Source organism: Astatotilapia calliptera, chromosome 3, assembly GCF_964374335.1.
Source record: "Astatotilapia calliptera chromosome 3, fAstCal68.1, whole genome shotgun sequence".
In the NCBI taxonomy this organism is placed as follows: Eukaryota; Metazoa; Chordata; class Actinopteri; order Cichliformes; family Cichlidae; genus Astatotilapia; species Astatotilapia calliptera.
This window is the reverse complement of record NC_137424.1, coordinates 22,888,903-22,915,026: the sequence shown is the minus strand read 5'-3', so window position 1 is coordinate 22,915,026 and position 26,124 is coordinate 22,888,903. Positions and strand designations below refer to the sequence as shown.

General features: G+C 57.2%; 14 non-coding genes across 14 annotated transcripts; all 14 read left to right on the top strand.

Moving 5' to 3' along the window:
* The first annotated feature begins 1,210 nt into the window (after positions 1 to 1,210).
* On the top strand, positions 1,211 to 1,329 carry LOC145426456 (5S ribosomal RNA). The gene has a single exon (XR_013907166.1). It is a non-coding gene; the product is annotated as a 5S ribosomal RNA (ribosomal RNA).
* A 2,245-nt stretch (positions 1,330 to 3,574) lies between these two features.
* Positions 3,575 to 3,693, top strand: LOC145426375 (5S ribosomal RNA). Its single transcript, XR_013907085.1, has one exon. It is a non-coding gene; the product is annotated as a 5S ribosomal RNA (ribosomal RNA).
* Positions 3,694 to 4,633: 940 nt separating this feature from the next.
* Positions 4,634 to 4,752, top strand: LOC145426632 (5S ribosomal RNA). The gene has a single exon (XR_013907342.1). It is a non-coding gene; the product is annotated as a 5S ribosomal RNA (ribosomal RNA).
* Positions 4,753 to 6,201: 1,449 nt separating this feature from the next.
* LOC145426569 (5S ribosomal RNA) lies at positions 6,202 to 6,320 on the top strand. The gene has a single exon (XR_013907279.1). It is a non-coding gene; the product is annotated as a 5S ribosomal RNA (ribosomal RNA).
* A 705-nt stretch (positions 6,321 to 7,025) lies between these two features.
* On the top strand, positions 7,026 to 7,144 carry LOC145426850 (5S ribosomal RNA). The gene has a single exon (XR_013907570.1). It is a non-coding gene; the product is annotated as a 5S ribosomal RNA (ribosomal RNA).
* Positions 7,145 to 8,395: 1,251 nt separating this feature from the next.
* On the top strand, positions 8,396 to 8,514 carry LOC145426824 (5S ribosomal RNA). The gene has a single exon (XR_013907543.1). It is a non-coding gene; the product is annotated as a 5S ribosomal RNA (ribosomal RNA).
* Positions 8,515 to 9,375: 861 nt separating this feature from the next.
* LOC145427576 (5S ribosomal RNA) lies at positions 9,376 to 9,494 on the top strand. Its single transcript, XR_013908118.1, has one exon. It is a non-coding gene; the product is annotated as a 5S ribosomal RNA (ribosomal RNA).
* Positions 9,495 to 10,473: 979 nt separating this feature from the next.
* LOC145427574 (5S ribosomal RNA) lies at positions 10,474 to 10,592 on the top strand. Its single transcript, XR_013908116.1, has one exon. It is a non-coding gene; the product is annotated as a 5S ribosomal RNA (ribosomal RNA).
* Positions 10,593 to 12,369: 1,777 nt separating this feature from the next.
* Positions 12,370 to 12,488, top strand: LOC145427201 (5S ribosomal RNA). Its single transcript, XR_013907932.1, has one exon. It is a non-coding gene; the product is annotated as a 5S ribosomal RNA (ribosomal RNA).
* Positions 12,489 to 13,584: 1,096 nt separating this feature from the next.
* LOC145427573 (5S ribosomal RNA) lies at positions 13,585 to 13,703 on the top strand. The gene has a single exon (XR_013908115.1). It is a non-coding gene; the product is annotated as a 5S ribosomal RNA (ribosomal RNA).
* Positions 13,704 to 15,908: 2,205 nt separating this feature from the next.
* Positions 15,909 to 16,027, top strand: LOC145427572 (5S ribosomal RNA). The gene has a single exon (XR_013908114.1). It is a non-coding gene; the product is annotated as a 5S ribosomal RNA (ribosomal RNA).
* A 1,095-nt stretch (positions 16,028 to 17,122) lies between these two features.
* On the top strand, positions 17,123 to 17,241 carry LOC145427571 (5S ribosomal RNA). Its single transcript, XR_013908113.1, has one exon. It is a non-coding gene; the product is annotated as a 5S ribosomal RNA (ribosomal RNA).
* A 2,043-nt stretch (positions 17,242 to 19,284) lies between these two features.
* LOC145426938 (5S ribosomal RNA) lies at positions 19,285 to 19,403 on the top strand. The gene has a single exon (XR_013907658.1). It is a non-coding gene; the product is annotated as a 5S ribosomal RNA (ribosomal RNA).
* Positions 19,404 to 22,644: 3,241 nt separating this feature from the next.
* On the top strand, positions 22,645 to 22,763 carry LOC145426445 (5S ribosomal RNA). Its single transcript, XR_013907155.1, has one exon. It is a non-coding gene; the product is annotated as a 5S ribosomal RNA (ribosomal RNA).
* Positions 22,764 to 26,124: the final 3,361 nt, after the last annotated feature.

Genomic DNA, 26,124 nt, shown 5'->3' with positions numbered 1-26,124 from the left:
TGTGGCTCTTGCTCAGGCCACTTACACCACACCAGGGCCTGTGGCTGCTGGCTGAGGCCACTTACACCACACCAGGGCCTGTGGCTGCTGGCTGAGGGCACTTACACCACACCAGTGCCTGTGGCTGCTGGCTGAGGCCACTTACACCACACCAGGGCATTAGTTGCTATTGAGGCCCCTTACACCACACCAGGGCCTGTGGCACTGGCTGAGGCCACTTACACCACACCAGGGCCTGTGGCTGCTGGCTGAGGCCACCTACACCACACCAGGGCATTAGTTGCTATTGAGGCCAATTACACCACACCAGGGTCTGTGACTCTTGCTCAGGCCACTTACACCACACCAGGGCCTGTGGCACTGGCTGAGGCCACTTACACCACACCAGGGCCTGTGGCTGCTGGCTGAGGCCACTTACACCACACCAGGGCCTGTGGCTGCTGGCTGAGGTCACTTACACCACACCAGGGCATTAGTTGCTATTGAGGCCCCTTACACCACACCAGGGCCTGTGGCACTGGCTGAGGCCACTTACACCACACCAGGGCCTGTGGCTGCTGGCTGAGGCCACCTACACCACACCAGGGCATTAGTTGCTATTGAGGCCAATTACACCACACCAGGGTCTGTGGCTCTTGCTCAGGCCACTTACACCACACCAGGGCCTGTGGCACTGGCTGAGGCCACTTACACCACACCAGGGCCTGTGGCTGCTGGCTGAGGCCACTTACACCACACCAGGGCCTGTGGCTGCTGGCTGAGGCCACTTACACCACACCAGGGCCTGTGGCTGCTGGCTGAGGCCACTTACACCACACCAGGGACTGTGGCTGCTGGCTGAGGCCACTTACACCACACCAGTGCCTGTGGCTTCTGGCTGAGGCCACTTACACCACACCAGGGCCTGTGGCTCTTGCTCAGGCCACTCACATCACACCAGGCCCTGCGCTTCTGGCCGAGGCCATCTTCACCAAACCAGGCCCTGTGCTGCTAGCTGTGGCCATGTACAACACACCAGGCCCTGTGCTGGTTCCTGAGGCCATCTTCAACAATCCAGGGCCTGTGCTGTTAGATAAATGCTAAACTGAGCCTTTGGGTTAGGGTATTATGCAAACATGCAGGTATGGTTAAAGGATTGTCTTCGTAACTTCAGGTACTTGCCACCTAATCAGTTGAATCCATAAATTGAGACATTGTGCTGGGGCCAGCAGCTTACGGCCATACCACCCTGAGCACACCCGACCTCGTCTGATCTCGGAAGCTAAGCAGGGCTGGGCTTGGTTAGTACTTGGATGGGAGACTGCCTGGGAATACCTGGTGCTGTAAGCCTTTCTTTTTCATGTCATTGAACCGCTTTTGATCCAGAGAAGGGGTGTATTAAAAGACCAAAAGCAGCTGCCCATTAATGAGGGCACATTAACGACATTGCTTTTGGCTGTTTTCCAATGTCTTGTGCTGCTAGCTGATGCCACCTACACCACACCAGGGCCTGAGTGACCGGCTGGGGCCACTTACACCACATCAGGGCCTGTGGCTGCTGGCTGAGGCCACTTACACCACACCAGGGCCTGTGGCTGCTGGCTGAGGCCACTTACACCACACCAGGGCATTAGTTGCTATTGAGGCCAATTACACCACACCAGGGTCTGTGACTCTTGCTCAGGCCACTTACACCACACTAGGGCCTGTGGCACTGGCTGAGGCCACTTACACCACACCAGGGCCTGTGGCTGCTGGCTGAGGCCACTTACACCACACCAGGGCCTGTGGCTGCTGGCTGAGGTCACTTACACCACACCAGTGCCTGTGGCTGCTGGCTGAGGGCACTTACACCACACCAGTGCCTGTGGCTTCTGGCTGAGGCCACTTACACCACACCAGGGCCTGTGGCTGCTGGCTGAGGCCACTTACACCACACCAGGGCCTGTGGCTGCTGGCTGAGGTCACTTACACCACACCAGTGCCTGTGGCTGCTGGCTGAGGGCACTTACACCACACCAGTGCCTGTGGCTTCTGGCTGAGGCCACTTACACCACACCAGGGCCTGTGGCTCTTGCTCAGGCCACTTACACCACACCAGGGCCTGTGGCTGCTGGCTGAGGCCACTTACACCACACCAGGGCCTGTGGCTGCTGGCTGAGGGCACTTACACCACACCAGTGCCTGTGGCTGCTGGCTGAGGCCACTTACACCACACCAGGGCATTAGTTGCTATTGAGGCCCCTTACACCACACCAGGGCCTGTGGCACTGGCTGAGGCCACTTACACCACACCAGGGCCTGTGGCTGCTGGCTGAGGCCACCTACACCACACCAGGGCATTAGTTGCTATTGAGGCCAATTACACCACACCAGGGTCTGTGACTCTTGCTCAGGCCACTTACACCACACCAGGGCCTGTGGCACTGGCTGAGGCCACTTACACCACACCAGGGCCTGTGGCTGCTGGCTGAGGCCACTTACACCACACCAGGGCCTGTGGCTGCTGGCTGAGGTCACTTACACCACACCAGGGCCTGTGGCTGCTGGCTGAGGGCACTTACACCACACCAGTGCCTGTGGCTTCTGGCTGAGGCCACTTACACCACACCAGGGCCTGTGGCAGCTGGCTCAGGCCACTTACACCACACCAGAGCCTGTGGCTGCTGGCTGAGGCCACTTACACCACACCAGGGCCTGTGGCTGCTGGCTGAGGCCACTTACACCACACCAGGGCATTAGTTGCTATTGAGGCCCCTTACACCACACCAGGGCCTGTGGCACTGGCTGAGGCCACTTACACCACACCAGGGCCTGTGGCTGCTGGCTGAGGCCACCTACACCTCACCAGGGCATTAGTTGCTATTGAGGCCAATTACACCACACCAGGGTCTGTGGCTCTTGCTCAGGCCACTTACACCACACCAGGGCCTGTGGCACTGGCTGAGGCCACTTACACCACACCAGGGCCTGTGGCTCTGGCTGAGGCCACTTACACCACACCAGGGCCTGTGGCTGCTGGCTGAGGCCATTTACACCACACCAGGGCCTGTGGCTGCTGGCTGAGGCCACTTACACCACACCAGGGCCTGTGGCTGCTGGCTGAGGCCACTTACACCACACCAGTGCCTGTGGCTTCTGGCTGAGGCCACTTACACCACACCAGGGCCTGTGGCTCTGGCTGAGGCCACTTACACCACACCAGGGCCTGTGGCTGCTGGCTGAGGCCATTTACACCACACCAGGGCCTGTGGCTGCTGGCTGAGGCCACTTACACCACACCAGGGCCTGTGGCTGCTGGCTGAGGCCACTTACACCACACCAGGGCCTGTGGCTCTTGCTCAGGCCACTCACATCACACCAGGCCCTGCGCTTCTGGCCGAGGCCATCTTCACCAAACCAGGCCCTGTGCTGCTAGCTGTGGCCATGTACAACACACATGGGCCTGTGCTGTTAGATAAATGCTAAACTGAGCCTTTGGGTTAGGGTATTATGCAAACATGCAGGTATGGTTAAAGGATTGTCTTCGTAACTTCAGGTACTTGCCACCTAATCAGTTGAATCCATAAATTGAGACATTGTGCTGGGGCCAGCAGCTTACGGCCATACCACCCTGAGCACGCCCGACCTCGTCTGATCTCGGAAGCTAAGCAGGGCTGGGCTTGGTTAGTACTTGGATGGGAGACTGCCTGGGAATACCTGGTGCTGTAAGCCTTTCATTTTCATGTCATTGAACCGCTTTTGATCCAGAGAAGGGGTGTATTAAAAGACCAAAAGCAGCTGCCCATTAATGAGGGCACATTAACGACATTGCTGTTGGCTGTTTTCCAATGTCTTGTGCTGCTAGCTGATGCCACCTACACCACACCAGGGCCTGAGTGACCGGCTGGGGCCACTTACACCACATCAGGGCCTGTGGCTGCTGGCTGAGGCCACTTACACCACACCAGGGCCTGTGGCTGCTGGCTGAGGCCACTTACACCACACCAGGGCCTGTGGCTGCTGGCTGAGGCCACCTACACCACACCAGGGCATTAGTTGCTATTGAGGCCAATTACACCACACCAGGGTCTGTGGCTCTTGCTCAGGCCACTTACACCACACCAGGGCCTGTGGCACTGGCTGAGGCCACTTACACCACACCAGGGCCTGTGGCTCTGGCTGAGGCCACTTACACCACACCAGGGCTTGTGGCTGCTGGCTCAGGCCACTTACACCACACCAGGGCCTGTGGCTGCTGGCTGAGGCCACTTACACCACACCAGGGCCTGTGGCTGCTGGCTGAGGCCACTTACACCACACCAGTGCCTGTGGCTTCTGGCTGAGGCGACTTAGACCACACCAGGGCCTGTGGCTCTTGCTCAGGCCACTCACATCACACCAGGCCCTGCGCTTCTGGCCGAGGCCATCTTCACCAAACCAGGCCCTGTGCTGCTAGCTGTGGCCATGTACAACACACCAGGCCCTGTGCTGGTTCCTGAGGCCATCTTCAACAATCCAGGGCCTGTGCTGTTAGATAAATGCTAAACTGAGCCTTTGGGTTAGGGTATTATGCAAACATGCAGGTATGGTTAAAGGATTGTCTTCGTAACTTCAGGTACTTGCCACCTAATCAGTTGAATCCATAAATTGAGACATTGTGCTGGGGCCAGCAGCTTACGGCCATACCACCCTGAGCACGCCCGACCTCGTCTGATCTCGGAAGCTAAGCAGGGCTGGGCTTGGTTAGTACTTGAATGGGAGACTGCCTGGGAATACCTGGTGCTGTAAGCCTTTCATTTTCATGTCATTGAACCGCTTTTGATCCAGAGAAGGGGTGTATTAAAAGACCAAAAGCAGCTGCCCATTAATGAGGGCACATTAACGACATTGCTTTTGGCTGTTTTCCAATGTCTTGTGCTGCTAGCTGATGCCACCTACACCACACCAGGGCCTGAGTGACCGGCTGGGGCCACTTACACCACATCAGGGCCTGTGGCTGCTGGCTGAGGCCACTTACACCACACCAGGGCCTGTGGCTGCTGGCTGAGGCCACTTACACCACACCAGGGCATTAGTTGCTATTGAGGCCAATTACACCACACCAGGGTCTGTGGCTCTTGCTCAGGCCACTTACACCACACCAGGGCCTCTGGCACTGGCTGAGGCCACTTACACCACACCAGGGCCTGTGGCTGCTGGCTGAGGCCACCTACACCACACCAGGGCATTAGTTGCTATTGAGGCCAATTACACCACACCAGGGTCTGTGGCTCTTGCTCAGGCCACTTACACCACACCAGGGCCTCTGGCACTGGCTGAGGCCACTTACACCACACCAGGGCCTTGTGCTGCTGGCTGAGGCCACTTACACCACACCAGTGCCTGTGGCTGCTGGCTGAGGCCACTTACACCACACCAGGGCATTAGTTGCTATTGAGGCCCCTTACACCACACCAGGGCCTGTGGCACTGGCTGAGGCCACTTACACCACACCAGGGCCTGTGGCTGCTGGCTGAGGCCACCTACACCACACCAGGGCATTAGTTGCTATTGAGGCCAATTACACCACACCAGGGTCTGTGACTCTTGCTCAGGCCACTTACACCACACCAGGGCCTGTGGCACTGGCTGAGGCCACTTACACTACACCAGGGCCTGTGGCTCTGGCTGAGGCCACTTACACCACACCAGGGCCTGTGGCTGCTGGCTGAGGCCACTTACACCACACCAGGGCCTGTGGCTGCTGGCTGAGGCCACCCACACCACACCAGGGCCTGTGGCTGCTGGCTGAGGCCACTTACACCACACCAGGGCCTGTGGCTGCTGGCTGAGGCCACTTACACCACACCAGGGCCTGTGGCTGCTGGCTGAGGCCACTTACACCACACCAGTGCCTGTGGCTTCTGGCTGAGGCCACTTACACCACACCAGGGCCTGTGGCTCTTGCTCAGGCCACTCACATCACACCAGGCCCTGCGCTTCTGGCCGAGGCCATCTTCACCCAACCAGGCCCTGTGCTGCTAGCTGTGGCCATGTACAACACACCAGGCCCTGTGCTGGTTCCTGAGGCCATCTTCAACAATCCAGGGCCTGTGCTGTTAGATAAATGCTAAACTGAGCCTTTGGGTTAGGGTATTATGCAAACATGCAGGTATGGTTAAAGGATTGTCTTCGTAACTTCAGGTACTTGCCACCTAATCAGTTGAATCCATAAATTGAGACATTTTGCTGGGGCCAGCAGCTTACGGCCATACCACCCTGAGCACCCCCGACCTCGTCTGATCTCGGAAGCTAAGCAGGGCTGGGCTTGGTTAGTACTTGGATGGGAGACTACCTGGGAATACCTGGTGCTGTAAGCCTTTCATTTTCATGTCATTGAACCGCTTTTGATCCAGAGAAGGGGTGTATTAAAAGACCAAAAGCAGCTGCCCATTAATGAGGGCACATTAACGACATTGCTTTTGGCTGTTTTCCAATGTCTTGTGCTGCTAGCTGATGCCACCTACACCACACCAGGGCCTGAGTGACCGGCTGGGGCCACTTACACCACATCAGGGCCTGTGGCTGCTGGCTGAGGCCACTTACACCACACCAGGGCCTGTGGCTGCTGGCTGAGGCCACTTACACCACACCAGGGCCTGTGGCTGCTGGCTGAGGCCACTTACACCACACCAGGGCCTGTGGCTGCTGGCTGAGGCCACTTACACCACACCAGTGCCTGTGGCTTCTGGCTGAGGCCACTTACACCACACCAGGGCCTGTGGCTCTTGCTCAGGCCACTCACATCACACCAGGCCCTGCGCTTCTGGCCGAGGCCATCTTCACCAAACCAGGCCCTGTGCTGCTAGCTGTGGCCATGTACAACACACCAGGCCCTATGCTGGTTCCTGAGGCCATCTTCAACAATCCAGGGCCTGTGCTGTTAGATAAATGCTAAACTGAGCCTTTGGGTTAGGGTATTATGCAAACATGCAGGTATGGTTAAAGGATTGTCTTCGTAACTTCAGGTACTTGCCACCTAATCAGTTGAATCCATAAATTGAGACATTGTGCTGGGGCCAGCAGCTTACGGCCTTACCACCCTGAGCACGCCCGACCTCGTCTGATCTCGGAAGCTAAGCAGGGCTGGGCTTGGTTAGTACTTGGATGGGAGACTGCCTGGGAATACCTGGTGCTGTAAGCCTTTCATTTTCATGTCATTGAACCGCTTTTGATCCAGAGAAGGGGTGTATTAAAAGACCAAAAGCAGCTGCCCATTAATGAGGGCACATTAACGACATTGCTTTTGGCTGTTTTCCAATGTCTTGTGCTGCTAGCTGATGCCACCTACACCACACCAGGGCCTGAGTGACCGGCTGGGGCCACTTACACCACATCAGGGCCTGTGGCTGCTGGCTGAGGCCACTTACACCACACCAGGGCCTGTGGCTGCTGGCTGAGGCCACCTACACCACACCAGGGCCTTAGTTGCTAATGAGGCCACTTACACCACACCAGGGCCTGTGGCACTGGCTGAGGCCACTTACACCACACCAGGGCCTGTGGCTGCTGGCTGAGGCCACTTACACCACACCAGGGCATTAGTTGCTATTGAGGCCACTTACACCACACCAGGGCCTGTGGCTGCTGGCTGAGGCCACCTACACCACACCAGGGCATTAGTTGCTATTGAGGCCAATTACACCACACCAGGGTCTGTGGCTCTTGCTCAGGCCACTTACACCACACCAGGGCCTGTGGCACTGGCTGAGGCCACTTACACCACACCAGGGCCTGTGGCTCTGGCTGAGGCCACTTACACCACACCAGGGCCTGTGGCTGCTGGCTGAGGCCACTTACACCACACCAGGGCCTGTGGCTGCTGGCTGAGGCCACTTACACCACACCAGTGCCTGTGGCTTCTGGCTGAGGCCACTTACACCACACCAGGGCCTTAGTTGCTATTGAGGCCAATTACACCACACCAGGGTCTGTGACTCTTGCTCAGGCCACTTACACCACACCAGGGCCTGTGGCACTGGCTGAGGCCACTTACACCACACCAGGGCCTGTGGCTGCTGGCTGTGGCCACTTACACCACACCAGGGCATGTGGCTGCTGGCTGAGGCCAATTACACCACACCAGGGCCTGTGGCTCTTGCTCAGGCCACTCACATCACACCAGGCCCTGCGCTTCTGGCCGAGGCCATCTTCACCAAACCAGGCCCTGTGCTGCTAGCTGTGGCCATGTACAACACACCAGGCCCTGTGCTGGTTCCTGAGGCCATCTTCAACAATCCAGGGCCTGTGCTGTTAGATAAATGCTAAACTGAGCCTTTGGGTTAGGGTATTATGCAAACATGCAGGTATGGTTAAAGGATTGTCTTCGTAACTTCAGGTACTTGCCACCTAATCAGTTGAATCCATAAATTGAGACATTGTGCTGGGGCCAGCAGCTTACGGCCATACCACCCTGAGCACGCCTGACCTCGTCTGATCTCGGAAGCTAAGCAGGGCTGGGCTTGGTTAGTACTTGGATGGGAGACTGCCTGGGAATACCTGGTGCTGTAAGCCTTTCATTTTCATGTCATTGAACCGCTTTTGATCCAGAGAAGGGGTGTATTAAAAGACCAAAAGCAGCTGCCCATTAATGAGGGCACATTAACGACATTGCTTTTGGCTGTTTTCCAATGTCTTGTGCTGCTAGCTGATGCCACCTACACCACACCAGGGCCTGAGTGACCGGCTGGGGCCACTTACACCACATCAGGGCCTGTGGCTGCTGGCTGAGGCCACTTACACCACACCAGGGCCTGTGGCTGCTGGCTGAGGCCACTTACACCACACCAGGGCCTGTGGCTGCTGGCTGAGGCCACCTACACCACACCAGGGCATTAGTTGCTATTGAGGCCAATTACACCACACCAGGGCCTGTGGCTGCTGGCTGAGGCCACTTACACCACACCAGGGCATTAGTTGCTATTGAGGCCACTTACACCACACCAGGGCCTGTGGCTGCTGGCTGAGGCCACCTACACCACACCAGGGCCTGTGGCTGCTGGCTGAGGCCACTTACACCACACCAGTGCCTGTGGCTTCTGGCTGAGGCCACTTACACCACACCAGGGCCTGTGGCTCTTGCTCAGGCCACTCACATCACACCAGGCCCTGCGCTTCTGGCCGAGGCCATCTTCACCAAACCAGGCCCTGTGCTGCTAGCTGTGGCCATGTACAACACACCAGGCCCTGTGCTGGTTCCTGAGGCCATCTTCAACAATCCAGGGCCTGTGCTGTTAGATAAATGCTAAACTGAGCCTTTGGGTTAGGGTATTATGCAAACATGCAGGTATGGTTAAAGGATTGTCTTCGTAACTTCAGGTACTTGCCACCTAATCAGTTGAATCCATAAATTGAGACATTGTGCTGGGGCCAGCAGCTTACGGCCATACCACCCTGAGCACGCCCGACCTCGTCTGATCTCGGAAGCTAAGCAGGGCTGGGCTTGGTTAGTACTTGGATGGGAGACTACCTGGGAATACCTGGTGCTGTAAGCCTTTCCTTTTCATGTCATTGAACCGCTTTTGATCCAGAGAAGGGGTGTATTAAAAGACCAAAAGCAGCTGCCCATTAATGAGGGCACATTAACGACATTGCTTTTGGCTGTTTTCCAATGTCTTGTGCTGCTAGCTGATGCCACCTACACCACACCAGGGCCTGAGTGACCGGCTGGGGCCACTTACACCACATCAGGGCCTGTGGCTGCTGGCTGAGGCCACTTACACCACACCAGTGCCTGTGGCTTCTGGCTGAGGCCACTTACACCACACCAGGGCCTTAGTTGCTATTGAGGCCAATTACACCACACCAGGGTCTGTGACTCTTGCTCAGGCCACTTACACCACACCAGGGCCTGTGGCACTGGCTGAGGCCACTTACACCACACCAGGGCCTGTGGCTGCTGGCTGAGGCCACTTACACCACACCAGGGCCTGTGGCTGCTGGCTGAGGCCACCTACACCACACCAGGGCCTGTGGCTGCTGGCTGAGGCCACTTACACCACACCAGGGCATTAGTTGCTATTGAGGCCACTTACACCACACCAGGGCCTGTGGCTGCTGGCTGAGGCCACCTACACCACACCAGGGCCTGTGGCTGCTGGCTGAGGCCACTTACACCACACCAGTGCCTGTGGCTTCTGGCTGAGGCCACTTACACCACACCAGGGCCTGTGGCTCTTGCTCAGGCCACTCACATCACACCAGGCCCTGCGCTTCTGGCCGAGGCCATCTTCACCAAACCAGGCCCTGTGCTGCTAGCTGTGGCCATGTACAACACACCAGGCCCTGTGCTGGTTCCTGAGGCCATCTTCAACAATCCAGGGCCTGTGCTGTTAGATAAATGCTAAACTGAGCCTTTGGGTTAGGGTATTATGCAAACATGCAGGTATGGTTAAAGGATTGTCTTCGTAACTTCAGGTACTTGCCACCTAATCAGTTGAATCCATAAATTGAGACATTGTGCTGGGGCCAGCAGCTTACGGCCATACCACCCTGAGCACGCCCGACCTCGTCTGATCTCGGAAGCTAAGCAGGGCTGGGCTTGGTTAGTACTTGGATGGGAGACTACCTGGGAATACCTGGTGCTGTAAGCCTTTCCTTTTCATGTCATTGAACCGCTTTTGATCCAGAGAAGGGGTGTATTAAAAGACCAAAAGCAGCTGCCCATTAATGAGGGCACATTAACGACATTGCTTTTGGCTGTTTTCCAATGTCTTGTGCTGCTAGCTGATGCCACCTACACCACACCAGGGCCTGAGTGACCGGCTGGGGCCACTTACACCACATCAGGGCCTGTGGCTGCTGGCTGAGGCCACTTACACCACACCAGGGCCTGTGGCTGCTGGCTGAGGCCACTTACACCACACCAGGGCCTGTGGCTGCTGGCTGAGGTCACTTACACCACACCAGTGCCTGTGGCTGCTGGCTGAGGGCACTTACACCACACCAGTGCCTGTGGCTTCTGGCTGAGGCCACTTACACCACACCAGGGCCTGTGGCTGCTGGCTGAGGCCACTTACACCACACCAGGGCCTGTGGCTGCTGGCTGAGGTCACTTACACCACACCAGTGCCTGTGGCTGCTGGCTGAGGGCACTTACACCACACCAGGGCCTGTGGCTTCTGGCTGAGGCCACTTACACCACACCAGGGCCTGTGGCTCTTGCTCAGGCCACTTACACCACACCAGGGCCTGTGGCTGCTGGCTGGCTGAGGCCACTTACACCACACCAGGGCCTGTGGCTGCTGGCTGAGGGCACTTACACCACACCAGTGCCTGTGGCTGCTGGCTGAGGCCACTTACACCACACCAGGGCATTAGTTGCTATTGAGGCCCCTTACACCACACCAGGGCCTGTGGCACTGGTTGAGGCCACTTACACCACACCAGGGCCTGTGGCTGCTGGCTGAGGCCACCTACACCACACCAGGGCATTAGTTGCTATTGAAGCCAATTACACCACACCAGGGTCTGTGACTCTTGCTCAGGCCACTTACACCACACCAGGGCCTGTGGCACTGGCTGAGGCCACTTACACCACACCAGGGCCTGTGGCTGCTGGCTGAGGCCACTTACACCACACCAGGGCCTGTGGCTGCTGGCTGAGGTCACTTACACCACACCAGGGCCTGTGGCTGCTGGCTGAGGGCACTTACACAACACCAGTGCCTGTGGCTTCTGGCTGAGGCCACTTACACCACACCAGGGCCTGTGGCAGCTGGCTCAGGCCACTTACACCACACCAGGGCCTGTGGCTGCTGGCTGAGGCCACTTACACCACACCAGGGCCTGTGGCTGCTGGCTGAGGCCACTTACACCACACCAGTGCCTGTGGCTGCTGGCTGAGGCCACTTACACCACACCAGGGCATTAGTTGCTATTGAGGCCCCTTACACCACACCAGGGCCTGTGGCACTGGCTGAGGCCACTTACACCACACCAGGGCCTGTGGCTCTGGCTGAGGCCACTTACACCACACCAGGGCCTGTGGCTGCTGGCTGAGGCCACCTACACCACACCAGTGCCTGTGGCTTCTGGCTGAGGCCACTTACACCACACCAGGGCCTGTGGCTCTTGCTCAGGCCACTCACATCACACCAGGCCCTGCGCTTCTGGCCGAGGCCATCTTCACCAAACCAGGCCCTGTGCTGCTAGCTGTGGCCATGTACAACACACCAGGCCCTGTGCTGGTTCCTGAGGCCATCTTCAACAATCCAGGGCCTGTGCTGTTAGATAAATGCTAAACTGAGCCTTTGGGTTAGGGTATTATGCAAACATGCAGGTATGGTTAAAGGATTGTCTTCGTAACTTCAGGTACTTGCCACCTAATCAGTTGAATCCATAAATTGAGACATTGTGCTGGGGCCAGCAGCTTACGGCCATACCACCCTGAGCACGCCCGACCTCGTCTGATCTTGGAAGCTAAGCAGGGCTGGGCTTGGTTAGTACTTGGATGGGAGACTGCCTGGGAATACCTGGTGCTGTCAGCCTTTCATTTTCATGTCATTGAACCGCTTTTGATCCAGAGAAGGGGTGTATTAAAAGACCAAAAGCAGCTGCCCATTAATGAGGGCACATTAACGACATTGCTTTTGGCTGTTTTCCAATGTCTTGTGCTGCTAGCTGATGCCACCTACACCACACCAGGGCCTGAGTGACCGGCTGGGGCCACTTACACCACATCAGGGCCTGTGGCTGCTGGCTGAGGCCACTTACACCACACCAGGGCCTGTGGCTGCTGGCTGAGGCCACTTACACCACACCAGGGCCTGTGGCTGCTGGCTGAGGCCACCTACACCACACCAGGGCCTTAGTTGCTATTGAGGCCAATTACACCACACCAGGGTCTGTGGCTCTTGCTCAGGCCACTTACACCACACCAGGGCCTGTGGCTGCTGGCTGAGGCCACTTACACCACACCAGGGCATTAGTTGCTATTGAGGCCACTTACACCACACCAGGGCCTGTGGCTGCTGGCTGAGGCCACCTACACCACACCAGGGCATTAGTTGCTATTGAGGCCAATTACACCACACCAGGGCCTGTGGCACTGGCTGAGGCCACTTACACCACACCAGGGCCTGTGGCTCTGGCTGAGGCCACTTACACCACACCAGGGCCTGTGGCTGCTGGCTGAGGCCACTTACACCACACCAGGGCCTGTGGCTGCTGGCTGAGGCCACTTACACCACACCAGGGCCTGTGGCTGCTGGCTGAGGCCACTTACACCACACCAGTGCCTGTGGCTTCTGGCTGAGGCCACTTACACCACACCAGGGCCTGTGGCTCTTGCTCAGGCCACTCACATCACACCAGGCCCTGCGCTTCTGGCCGAGGCCATCTTCACCAAACCAGGCCCTGTGCTGCTAGCTGTGGCCATGTACAACACACCAGAACCTGTGCTGGTTCCTGAGGCCATCTTCAACAATCCAGGGCCTGTGCTGTTAGATAAATGCTAAACTGAGCCTTTGGGTTAGGGTATTATGCAAACATGCAGGTATGGTTAAAGGATTGTCTTCATAACTTCAGGTACTTGTCACCTAATCAGTTGAATCCATAAATTGAGACATTGTGCTGGGGCCAGCAGCTTACGGCCATACCACCCTGAGCACGCCCGACCTCGTCTGATCTCGGAAGCTAAGCAGGGCTGGGCTTGGTTAGTACTTGGATGGGAGACTACCTGGGAATACCTGGTGCTGTAAGCCTTTCATTTTCATGTCATTGAACCGCTTTTGATCCAGAGAAGGGGTGTATTAAAAGACCAAAAGCAGCTGCCCATTAATGAGGGCACATTAACGACATTGCTTTTGGCTGTTTTCCAATGTCTTGTGCTGCTAGCTGATGCCACCTACACCACACCAGGGCCTGAGTGACCGGCTGGGGCCACTTACACCACATCAGGGCCTGTGGCTGCTGGCTGAGGCCACTTACACCACACCAGGGCCTGTGGCTGCTGGCTGAGGCCACTTACACCACACCAGGGCATTAGTTGCTATTGAGGCCAATTACACCACACCAGGGTCTGTGGCTCTTGCTCAGGCCACTTACACCACACCAGGGCCTGTGGCTGCTGGCTGAGGCCACCTACACCACACCAGGGCATTAGTTGCTATTGAGGCCAATTACACCACACCAGGGTCTGTGACTCTTGCTCAGGCCACTTACACCACACCAGGGCCTGTGGCACTGGCTGAGGCCACTTACACCACACCAGGGCCTGTGGCTGCTGGCTGAGGTCACTTACACCACACCAGTGCCTGTGGCTGCTGGCTGAGGGCACTTACACCACACCAGGGCCTGTGGCTGCTGGCTGAGGCCACTTACACCACACCAGGGCCTGTGGCTGCTGGCTGAGGCCACTTACACCACACCAGGGCCTGTGGCTGCTGGCTGAGGCCACTTACACCACACCAGGGCCTGTGGCTGCTGGCTGAGGCCACTTACACCACACCAGGGCCTGTGGCTGCTGGCTGAGGTCACTTACACCACACCAGTGCCTGTGGCTGCTGGCTCAGGCCACTTACACCACACCAGGGCCTGTGGCTGCTGGCTGAGGTCACTTACACCACACCAGTGCCTGTGGCTGCTGGCTGAGGGCACTTACACCACACCAGTGCCTGTGGCTTCTGGCTGAGGCCACTTACACCACACCAGGGCCTGTGGCTCTTGCTCAGGCCACTTACACCACACCAGGGCCTGTGGCTGCTGGCTGAGGCCACTTACACCACACCAGGGCCTGTGGCTGCTGGCTGAGGGCACTTACACCACACCAGTGCCTGTGGCTGCTGGCTGAGGCCACTTACACCACACCAGGGCCTGTGGCTGCTGGCTGAGGGCACTTACACCACACCAGTGCCTGTGGCTGCTGGCTGAGGCCACTTACACCACACCAGGGCATTAGTTGCTATTGAGGCCCCTTACACCACACCAGGGCCTGTGGCACTGGCTGAGGCCACTTACACCACACCAGGGCCTGTGGCTGCTGGCTGAGGCCACCTACACCACACCAGGGCATTAGTTGCTATTGAGGCCAATTACACCACACCAGGGTCTGTGACTCTTGCTCAGGCCACTTACACCACACCAGGGCCTGTGGCACTGGCTGAGGCCACTTACACCACACCAGGGCCTGTGGCTGCTGGCTGAGGCCACTTACACCACACCAGGGCCTGTGGCTGCTGGCTGAGGTCACTTACACCACACCAGGGCCTGTGGCTGCTGGCTGAGGGCACTTACACCACACCAGTGCCTGTGGCTTCTGGCTGAGGCCACTTACACCACACCAGGGCCTGTGGCAGCTGGCTCAGGCCACTTACACCACACCAGGGCCTGTGGCTGCTGGCTGAGGCCACTTACACCACACCAGTGCCTGTGGCTGCTGGCTGAGGCCACTTACACCACACCAGGGCATTAGTTGCTATTGAGGCCCCTTACACCACACCAGGGCCTGTGGCACTGGCTGAGGCCACTTACACCACACCAGGGCCTGTGGCTGCTGGCTGAGGCCACCTACACCTCACCAGGGCATTAGTTGCTATTGAGGCCAGTTACACCACACCAGGGTCTGTGGCTCTTGCTCAGGCCACTTACACCACACCAGGGCCTGTGGCACTGGCTGAGGCCACTTACACCACACCAGGGCCTGTGGCTGCTGGCTGAGGCCATTTACACCACACCAGGGCCTGTGCTGCTAGCTGTGGCCATGTACAACACACCAGGCCCTGTGCTGGTTCCTGAGGCCATCTTCAACAATCCAGGGCCTGTGCTGTTAGATAAATGCTAAACTGAGCCTTTGGGTTAGGGTATTATGCAACCATGCAGGTATGGTTAAAGGATTGTCTTCGTAACTTCAGGTACTTGCCACCTAATCAGTTGAATCCATAAATTGAGACATTGTGCTGGGGCCAGCAGCTTACGGCCATACCACCCTGAGCACGCCCGACCTCGTCTGATCTCGGAAGCTAAGCAGGGCTGGGCTTGGTTAGTACTTGGATGGGAGACTACCTGGGAATACCTGGTGCTGTAAGCCTTTCATTTTCATGTCATTGAACCGCTTTTGATCCAGAGAAGGGGTGTATTAAAAGACCAAAAGCAGCTGCCCATTAATGAGGGCACATTAACGACATTGCTTTTGGCTGTTTTCCAATGTCTTGTGCTGCTAGCTGATGCCACCTACACCACACCAGGGCCTGAGTGACCGGCTGGGGCCACTTACACCACATCAGGGCCTGTGGCTGCTGGCTGAGGCCACTTACACCACACCAGGGCCTGTGGCTGCTGGCTGAGGCCACTTACACCACACCAGGGCCTGTGGCTGCTGGCTGAGGCCACCTACACCACACCAGGGCCTTAGTTGCTATTGAGGCCAATTACACCACACCAGGGTCTGTGGCTCTTGCTCAGGCCACTTACACCACACCAGGGCCTGTGGCTGCTGGCTGAGGCCACTTACACCACACCAGGGCATTAGTTGCTATTGAGGCCACTTACACCACACCAGGGCCTGTGGCTGCTGGCTGAGGCCACCTACACCACACCAGGGCATTAGTTGCTATTGAGGCCAATTACACCACACCAGGGTCTGTGGCTCTTGCTCAGGCCACTTACACCATACCAGGGCCTGTGGCACTGGCTGAGGCCACTTACACCACACCAGGGCCTGTGGCTCTGGCTGAGGCCACTTACACCACACCAGGGCCTGTGGCTGCTGGCTGAGGCCACTTACACCACACCAGGGCCTGTGGCTGCTGGCTGAGGCCACTTACACCACACCAGTGCCTGTGGCTTCTGGCTGAGGCCACTTACACCACACCAGGGCCTGTGGCTCTTGCTCAGGCCACTCACATCACACCAGGCCCTGCGCTTCTGGCCGAGGCCATCTTCACCAAACCAGGCCCTGTGCTGCTAGCTGTGGCCATGTACAACACACCAGAACCTGTGCTGGTTCCTGAGGCCATCTTCAACAATCCAGGGCCTGTGCTGTTAGATAAATGCTAAACTGAGCCTTTGGGTTAGGGTATTATGCAAACATGCAGGTATGGTTAAAGGATTGTCTTCGTAACTTCAGGTACTTACCACCTAATCAGTTGAATCCATAAATTGAGACATTGTGCTGGGGCCAGCAGCTTACGGCCATACCACCCTGAGCACGCCCGACCTCGTCTGATCTCGGAAGCTAAGCAGGGCTGGGCTTGGTTAGTACTTGGATGGGAGACTACCTGGGAATACCTGGTGCTGTAAGCCTTTCATTTTCATGTCATTGAACCGCTTTTGATCCAGAGAAGGGGTGTATTAAAAGACCAAAAGCAGCTGCCCATTAATGAGGGCACATTAACGACATTGCTTTTGGCTGTTTTCCAATGTCTTGTGCTGCTAGCTGATGCCACCTACACCACACCAGGGCCTGAGTGACCGGCTGGGGCCACTTACACCACATCAGGGCCTGTGGCTGCTGGCTGAGGCCACTTACACCACACCAGGGCCTGTGGCTGCTGGCTGAGGCCACTTACACCACACCAGGGCATTAGTTGCTATTGAGGCCAATTACACCACACCAGGGTCTGTGGCTCTTGCTCAGGCCACTTACACCACACCAGGGCCTGTGGCTGCTGGCTGAGGCCACCTACACCACACCAGGGCATTAGTTGCTATTGAGGCCAATTACACCACACCAGGGTCTGTGACTCTTGCTCAGGCCACTTACACCACACCAGGGCCTGTGGCACTGGCTGAGGCCACTTACACCACACCAGGGCCTGTGGCTGCTGGCTGAGGGCACTTACACCACACCAGTGCCTGTGGCTGCTGGCTGAGGCCACTTACACCACACCAGGGCCTGTGGCTGCTGGCTGAGGGCACTTACACCACACCAGTGCCTGTGGCTGCTGGCTGAGGCCACTTACACCACACCAGGGCATTAGTTGCTATTGAGGCCCCTTACACCACACCAGGGCCTGTGGCACTGGCTGAGGCCACTTACACCACACCAGGGCCTGTGGCTGCTGGCTGAGTCCACCTACACCACACCAGGGCATTAGTTGCTATTGAGGCCAATTACACCACACCAGGGTCTGTGACTCTTGCTCAGGCCACTTACACCACACCAGGGCCTGTGGCACTGGCTGAGGCCACTTACACCACACCAGGGCCTGTGGCTGCTGGCTGAGGCCACTTACACCACACCAGGGCCTGTGGCTGCTGGCTGAGGTCACTTACACCACACCAGGGCCTGTGGCTGCTGGCTGAGGGCACTTACACCACACCAGTGCCTGTGGCTTCTGGCTGAGGCCACTTACACCACACCAGGGCCTGTGGCAGCTGGCTCAGGCCACTTACACCACACCAGGGCCTGTGGCTGCTGGCTGAGCCCACTTACACCACACCAGGGCCTGTGGCTGCTGGCTGAGGCCACTTACACCACACCAGTGCCTGTGGCTGCTGGCTGAGGCCACTTACACCACACCAGGGCATTAGTTGCTATTGAGGCCCCTTACACCACACCAGGGCCTGTGGCACTGGCTGAGGCCACTTACACCACACCAGGGCCTGTGGCTGCTGGCTGAGGCCACCTACACCTCACCAGGGCATTAGTTGCTATTGAGGCCAGTTACACCACACCAGGGTCTGTGGCTCTTGCTCAGGCCACTTACACCACACCAGGGCCTGTGGCACTGGCTGAGGCCACTTACACCACACCAGGGCCTGTGGCTCTGGCTGAGGCCACTTACACCACACCAGGGCCTGTGGCTGCTGGCTGAGGCCATTTACACCACACCAGGGCCTGTGGCTGCTGGCTGAGGCCACTTACACCACACCAGGGCCTGTGGCTGCTGGCTGAGGTCACTTACACCACACCAGGGCCTGTGGCTGCTGGCTGAGGCCACTTACACCACACCAGGGACTGTGGCTGCTGGCTGAGGCCACTTACACCACACCAGTGCCTGTGGCTTCTGGCTGAGGCCACTTACACCACACCAGGGCCTGTGGCTCTTGCTCAGGCCACTCACATCACACCAGGCCCTGCGCTTCTGGCCGAGGCCATCTTCACCAAACCAGGCCCTGTGCTGCTAGCTGTGGCCATGTACAACACACCAGGCCCTGTGCTGGTTCCTGAGGCCATCTTCAACAATCCAGGGCCTGTGCTGTTAGATAAATGCTAAACTGAGCCTTTGGGTTAGGGTATTATGCAAACATGCAGGTATGGTTAAAGGATTGTCTTCGTAACTTCAGGTACTTGCCACCTAATCAGTTGAATCCATAAATTGAGACATTGTGCTGGGGCCAGCAGCTTACGGCCATACCACCCTGAGCACGCCCGACCTCGTCTGATCTTGGAAGCTAAGCAGGGCTGGGCTTGGTTAGTACTTGGATGGGAGACTGCCTGGGAATACCTGGTGCTGTAAGCCTTTCATTTTCATGTCATTGAACCGCTTTTGATCCAGAGAAGGGGTGTATTAACACTTAGACCCCCGGAGAGCAGTCATTTTGGTTTTCTACCTTAGACCCCTGCGGAGTCATCATTTTGCGTTTCTACCTTTAAAAGCCGGAGAGCAGTCAGTCAAATGCTGGAGTCATTCATATGTATATTAGGTCGTTACCTAGGAATTCTAGGTAACGACCTAAGGTAACGACAAGGTACCACATGTGTACCTGTAGCAGTGAACACATCGCACAGTGGCCTGATTTTTTTTGCATCTGTGTACTTGGATTTTAGGTCGCAAGCCACCCAAAACTTGCTCCATGCACCACTCAGCAGGCCATTTGTAAATATGTGTACAAATGGTTGGTTTTTTGTACTGTTTTTATCAATAAATGTCAGCAACAAAGGACATACACCCATGTGTGTTGATTTCTCCCTAAGATGGCAAACTGAAACACTCCAAGTTGGTGACTTTTGGAGATTTGTTTCCCTGGATGATTGAGAATGCATCAAGATGAAACACAAAAGGAAGCTCACCGCTTTTGTTGCTGCCATAAATGCCATTAGTTCAGGGAGGTCCATGAACCAATGAACATGCTCCATGCACCACTCAGCAGGCCATTTGTAAATATGTGTACAAATGGTTGGCTTTTTGTACTGTTTTTATCAATAAATGTCAGCAACAAAGGACATACAAAGGACATGTGTTGATTTCTCCCTAAGATGGCAAACTGAAACACTGAAACACTCCACTCCCCCACCCCCTCAATCACTCACTGAGTGATTGAGGGGGTGGGGGAGCTGCTAAAAGCGGTGAGCTTCCTTTTGTGTTTCATCTTGATGCATTCTCAATCATCCAGGGAAACAAATCTCCAAAAGTCACCAACTTGGAGTGTTTCAGTTTGCCATCTTAGGGAGAAATCAACACACATGGGTGTATGTCCTTTGTTGCTGACATTTATTGATAAAAACAGTACAAAAAACCAACCATTTGTACACATATTTACAAATGGCCTGCTGAGTGGTGCATGGAGCAAGTTTTGGGTGGCTTGCGACCTAAAATCCAAGTACACAGATGCAAAAAAAATCAGGCCACTGTGCGATGTGTTCACTGCTACAGGTACACATGTGGTACCTTGTCGTTACCTTAGGTCGTTACCTAGAATTCCTAGGTAACGACCTAATATACATATGAATGACTCCAGCATTTGACTGACTGCTCTCCGGCTTTTAAAGGTAGAAACGCAAAATGATGACTCCGCGGTCAATTTAGCCAATTTAGCTTCCACTTCCACCATTTGACTGCTCTCGGGTTTTATAGGTAGAAAGGTAGAAGCCTGGGGATGCTAGTGTTAAAAGACCAAAAGCAGCTGCCCATTAATGAGGGCACATTAACGACATTGCTTTTGGCTGTTTTCCAATGTCTTGTGCTGCTAGCTGATGCCACCTACACCACACCAGGGCCTGAGTGACCGGCTGGGGCCACTTACACCACATCAGGGCCTGTGGCTGCTGGCTGAGGCCACTTACACCACACCAGGGCCTGTGGCTGCTGGCTGAGGCCACTTACACCACACCAGGGCATTAGTTGCTATTGAGGCCAATTACACCACACCAGGGTCTGTGGCTCTTGCTCAGGCCACTTACACCACATCAGGGCCTGTGGCACTGGCTGAGGCCACTTACACCACACCAGGGCCTGTGGCTGCTGGCTGAGGCCAACTACACCACACCAGGGCATTAGTTGCTATTGAGGCCAATTACACCACAACAGGGTCTGTGACTCTTGCTCAGGCCACTTACACCACACCAGGGCCTGTGGCTGCTGGCTGAGGCCACTTACACCACACCAGGGCCTGTGGCTGCTGGCTGAGGCCACTTACACCACACCAGGGCCTGTGGCTGCTGGCTGAGGTCACTTACACCACACCAGTGCCTGTGGCTGCTGGCTGAGGGCACTTACACCACACCAGTGCCTGTGGCTTCTGGCTGAGGCCACTTACACCACACCAGGGCCTGTGGCTCTTGCTCAGGCCACTTACACCACACCAGGGCCTGTGGCTGCTGGCTGAGGCCACTTACACCACACCAGGGCCTGTGGCTGCTGGCTGAGGGCACTTACACCACACCAGTGCCTGTGGCTGCTGGCTGAGGCCACTTACACCACACCAGGGCATTAGTTGCTATTGAGGCCCCTTACACCACACCAGGGCCTGTGGCACTGGCTGAGGCCACTTACACCACACCAGGGCCTGTGGCTGCTGGCTGAGGCCACCTACACCACACCAGGGCATTAGTTGCTATTGAGGCCAATTACACCACACCAGGGTCTGTGACTCTTGCTCAGGCCACTTACACCACACCAGGGCCTGTGGCACTGGCTGAGGCCACTTACACCACACCAGGGCCTGTGGCTGCTGGCTGAGGCCACTTACACCACACCAGGGCCTGTGGCTGCTGGCTGAGGTCACTTACACCACACCAGGGCATTAGTTGCTATTGAGGCCCCTTACACCACACCAGGGCCTGTGGCACTGGCTGAGGCCACTTACACCACACCAGGGCCTGTGGCTGCTGGCTGAGGCCACCTACACCACACCAGGGCATTAGTTGCTATTGAGGCCAATTACACCACACCAGGGTCTGTGGCTCTTGCTCAGGCCACTTACACCACACCAGGGCCTGTGGCACTGGCTGAGGCCACTTACACCACACCAGGGCCTGTGGCTGCTGGCTGAGGCCACTTACACCACACCAGGGCCTGTGGCTGCTGGCTGAGGCCACTTACACCACACCAGGGCCTGTGGCTGCTGGCTGAGGCCACTTACACCACACCAGGGACTGTGGCTGCTGGCTGAGGCCACTTACACCACACCAGTGCCTGTGGCTTCTGGCTGAGGCCACTTACACCACACCAGGGCCTGTGGCTCTTGCTCAGGCCACTCACATCACACCAGGCCCTGCGCTTCTGGCCGAGGCCATCTTCACCAAACCAGGCCCTGTGCTGCTAGCTGTGGCCATGTACAACACACCAGGCCCTGTGCTGGTTCCTGAGGCCATCTTCAACAATCCAGGGCCTGTGCTGTTAGATAAATGCTAAACTGAGCCTTTGGGTTAGGGTATTATGCAAACATGCAGGTATGGTTAAAGGATTGTCTTCGTAACTTCAGGTACTTGCCACCTAATCAGTTGAATCCATAAATTGAGACATTGTGCTGGGGCCAGCAGCTTACGGCCATACCACCCTGAGCACACCCGACCTCGTCTGATCTCGGAAGCTAAGCAGGGCTGGGCTTGGTTAGTACTTGGATGGGAGACTGCCTGGGAATACCTGGTGCTGTAAGCCTTTCTTTTTCATGTCATTGAACCGCTTTTGATCCAGAGAAGGGGTGTATTAAAAGACCAAAAGCAGCTGCCCATTAATGAGGGCACATTAACGACATTGCTTTTGGCTGTTTTCCAATGTCTTGTGCTGCTAGCTGATGCCACCTACACCACACCAGGGCCTGAGTGACCGGCTGGGGCCACTTACACCACATCAGGGCCTGTGGCTGCTGGCTGAGGCCACTTACACCACACCAGGGCCTGTGGCTGCTGGCTGAGGCCACTTACACCACACCAGGGCATTAGTTGCTATTGAGGCCAATTACACCACACCAGGGTCTGTGACTCTTGCTCAGGCCACTTACACCACACTAGGGCCTGTGGCACTGGCTGAGGCCACTTACACCACACCAGGGCCTGTGGCTGCTGGCTGAGGCCACTTACACCACACCAGGGCCTGTGGCTGCTGGCTGAGGTCACTTACACCACACCAGTGCCTGTGGCTGCTGGCTGAGGGCACTTACACCACACCAGTGCCTGTGGCTTCTGGCTGAGGCCACTTACACCACACCAGGGCCTGTGGCTGCTGGCTGAGGCCACTTACACCACACCAGGGCCTGTGGCTGCTGGCTGAGGTCACTTACACCACACCAGTGCCTGTGGCTGCTGGCTGAGGGCACTTACACCACACCAGGGCCTGTGGCTCTTGCTCAGGCCACTTACACCACACCAGGGCCTGTGGCTGCTGGCTGAGGCCACTTACACCACACCAGGGCCTGTGGCTGCTGGCTGAGGGCACTTACACCACACCAGTGCCTGTGGCTGCTGGCTGAGGCCACTTACACCACACCAGGGCATTAGTTGCTATTGAGGCCCCTTACACCACACCAGGGCCTGTGGCACTGGCTGAGGCCACTTACACCACACCAGGGCCTGTGGCTGCTGGCTGAGGCCACCTACACCACACCAGGGCATTAGTTGCTATTGAGGCCAATTACACCACACCAGGGTCTGTGACTCTTGCTCAGGCCACTTACACCACACCAGGGCCTGTGGCACTGGCTGAGGCCACTTACACCACACCAGGGCCTGTGGCTGCTGGCTGAGGCCACTTACACCACACCAGGGCCTGTGGCTGCTGGCTGAGGTCACTTACACCACACCAGGGCCTGTGGCTGCTGGCTGAGGGCACTTACACCACACCAGTGCCTGTGGCTTCTGGCTGAGGCCACTTACACCACACCAGGGCCTGTGGCAGCTGGCTCAGGCCACTTACACCACACCAGAGCCTGTGGCTGCTGGCTGAGGCCACTTACACCACACCAGGGCCTGTGGCTGCTGGCTGAGGCCACTTACACCACACCAGTGCCTGTGGCTGCTGGCTGAGGCCACTTACACCACACCAGGGCATTAGTTGCTATTGAGGCCCCTTACACCACACCAGGGCCTGTGGCACTGGCTGAGGCCACTTACACCACACCAGGGCCTGTGGCTGCTGGCTGAGGCCACCTACACCTCACCAGGGCATTAGTTGCTATTGAGGCCAATTACACCACACCAGGGTCTGTGACTCTTGCTCAGGCCACTTACACCACACCAGTGCCTGTGGCACTGGCTGAGGCCACTTACACCACACCAGGGCCTGTGGCTGCTGGCTGAGGCCACTTACACCACACCAGGGCCTGTGGCTGCTGGCTGAGGTCACTTACACCACACCAGGGCCTGTGGCTGCTGGCTGAGGGCACTTACACCACACCAGTGCCTGTGGCTTCTGGCTGAGGCCACTTACACCACACCAGGGCCTGTGGCTCTTGCTTGGGCCACTTACACCACACCAGGGCCTGTGGCTGCTGGCTGAGGCCACTTACACCACACCAGGGCCTGTGGCTGCTGGCTGAGGCCACTTACACCACACCAGGGCCTGTGGCTGCTGGCTGAGGGCACTTACACCACACCAGTGCCTGTGGCTGCTGGCTGAGGCCACTTACACCACACCAGGGCATTAGTTGCTATTGAGGCCCCTTACACCACACCAGGGCCTGTGGCACTGGCTGAGGCCACTTACACCACACCAGGGCCTGTGGCTGCTGGCTGAGGCCACCTACACCACACCAGGGCATTAGTTGCTATTGAGGCCAATTACACCACACCAGGGTCTGTGACTCTTGCTCAGGCCACTTACACCACACCAGGGCCTGTGGCACTGGCTGAGGCCACTTACACCACACCAGGGCCTGTGGCTGCTGGCTGAGGCCACTTACACCACACCAGGGCCTGTGGCTGCTGGCTGAGGTCACTTACACCACACCAGGGCCTGTGGCTGCTGGCTGAGGGCACTTACACCACACCAGTGCCTGTGGCTGCTGGCTGAGGCCACTTACACCACACCAGGGCATTAGTTGCTATTGAGGCCCCTTACACCACACCAGGGCCTGTGGCACTGGCTGAGGCCACTTACACCACACCAGGGCCTGTGGCTGCTGGCTGAGGCCACCTACACCACACCAGGGCATTAGTTGCTATTGAGGCCAATTACACCACACCAGGGTCTGTGACTCTTGCTCAGGCCACTTACACCACACCAGGGCCTGTGGCACTGGCTGAGGCCACTTACACCACACCAGGGCCTGTGGCTGCTGGCTGAGGCCACCTACACCACACCAGGGCATTAGTTCCTATTGAGGCCAATTACACCACACCAGGGTCTGTGACTCTTGCTCAGGCCACTTACACCACACCAGTGCCTGTGGCTTCTGGCTGAGGCCACTTACACCACACCAGGGCCTGTGGCTGCTGGCTCAGGCCACTTACACCACACCAGGGCCTGTGGCTGCTGGCTGAGGCCACTTACACCACACCAGGGCCTGTGGCTGCTGGCTGAGGCCACTTACACCACACCAGTGCCTGTGGCTGCTGGCTGAGGCCACTTACACCACACCAGGGCATTAGTTGCTATTGAGGCCCCTTACACCACACCAGGGCCTGTGGCACTGGCTGAGGCCACTTACACCACACCAGGGCATTAGTTGCTATTGAGGCCAATTACACCACACCAGGGTCTGTGGCTCTTGCTCAGGCCACTTACACCACACCAGGGCCTGTGGCACTGGCTGAGGCCACTTACACTACACCAGGGCCTGTGGCTCTGGCTGAGGCCACTTACACCACACCAGGGCCTGTGGCTGCTGGCTGAGGCCACTTACACCACACCAGGGCCTGTGGCTGCTGGCTGAGGCCACTTACACCACACCAGTGCCTGTGGCTTCTGGCTGAGGCCACTTACACCACACCAGGGCCTGTGGCTCTTGCTCAGGCCACTCACATCACACCAGGCCCTGCGCTTCTGGCCGAGGCCATCTTCACCAAACCAGGCCCTGTGCTGC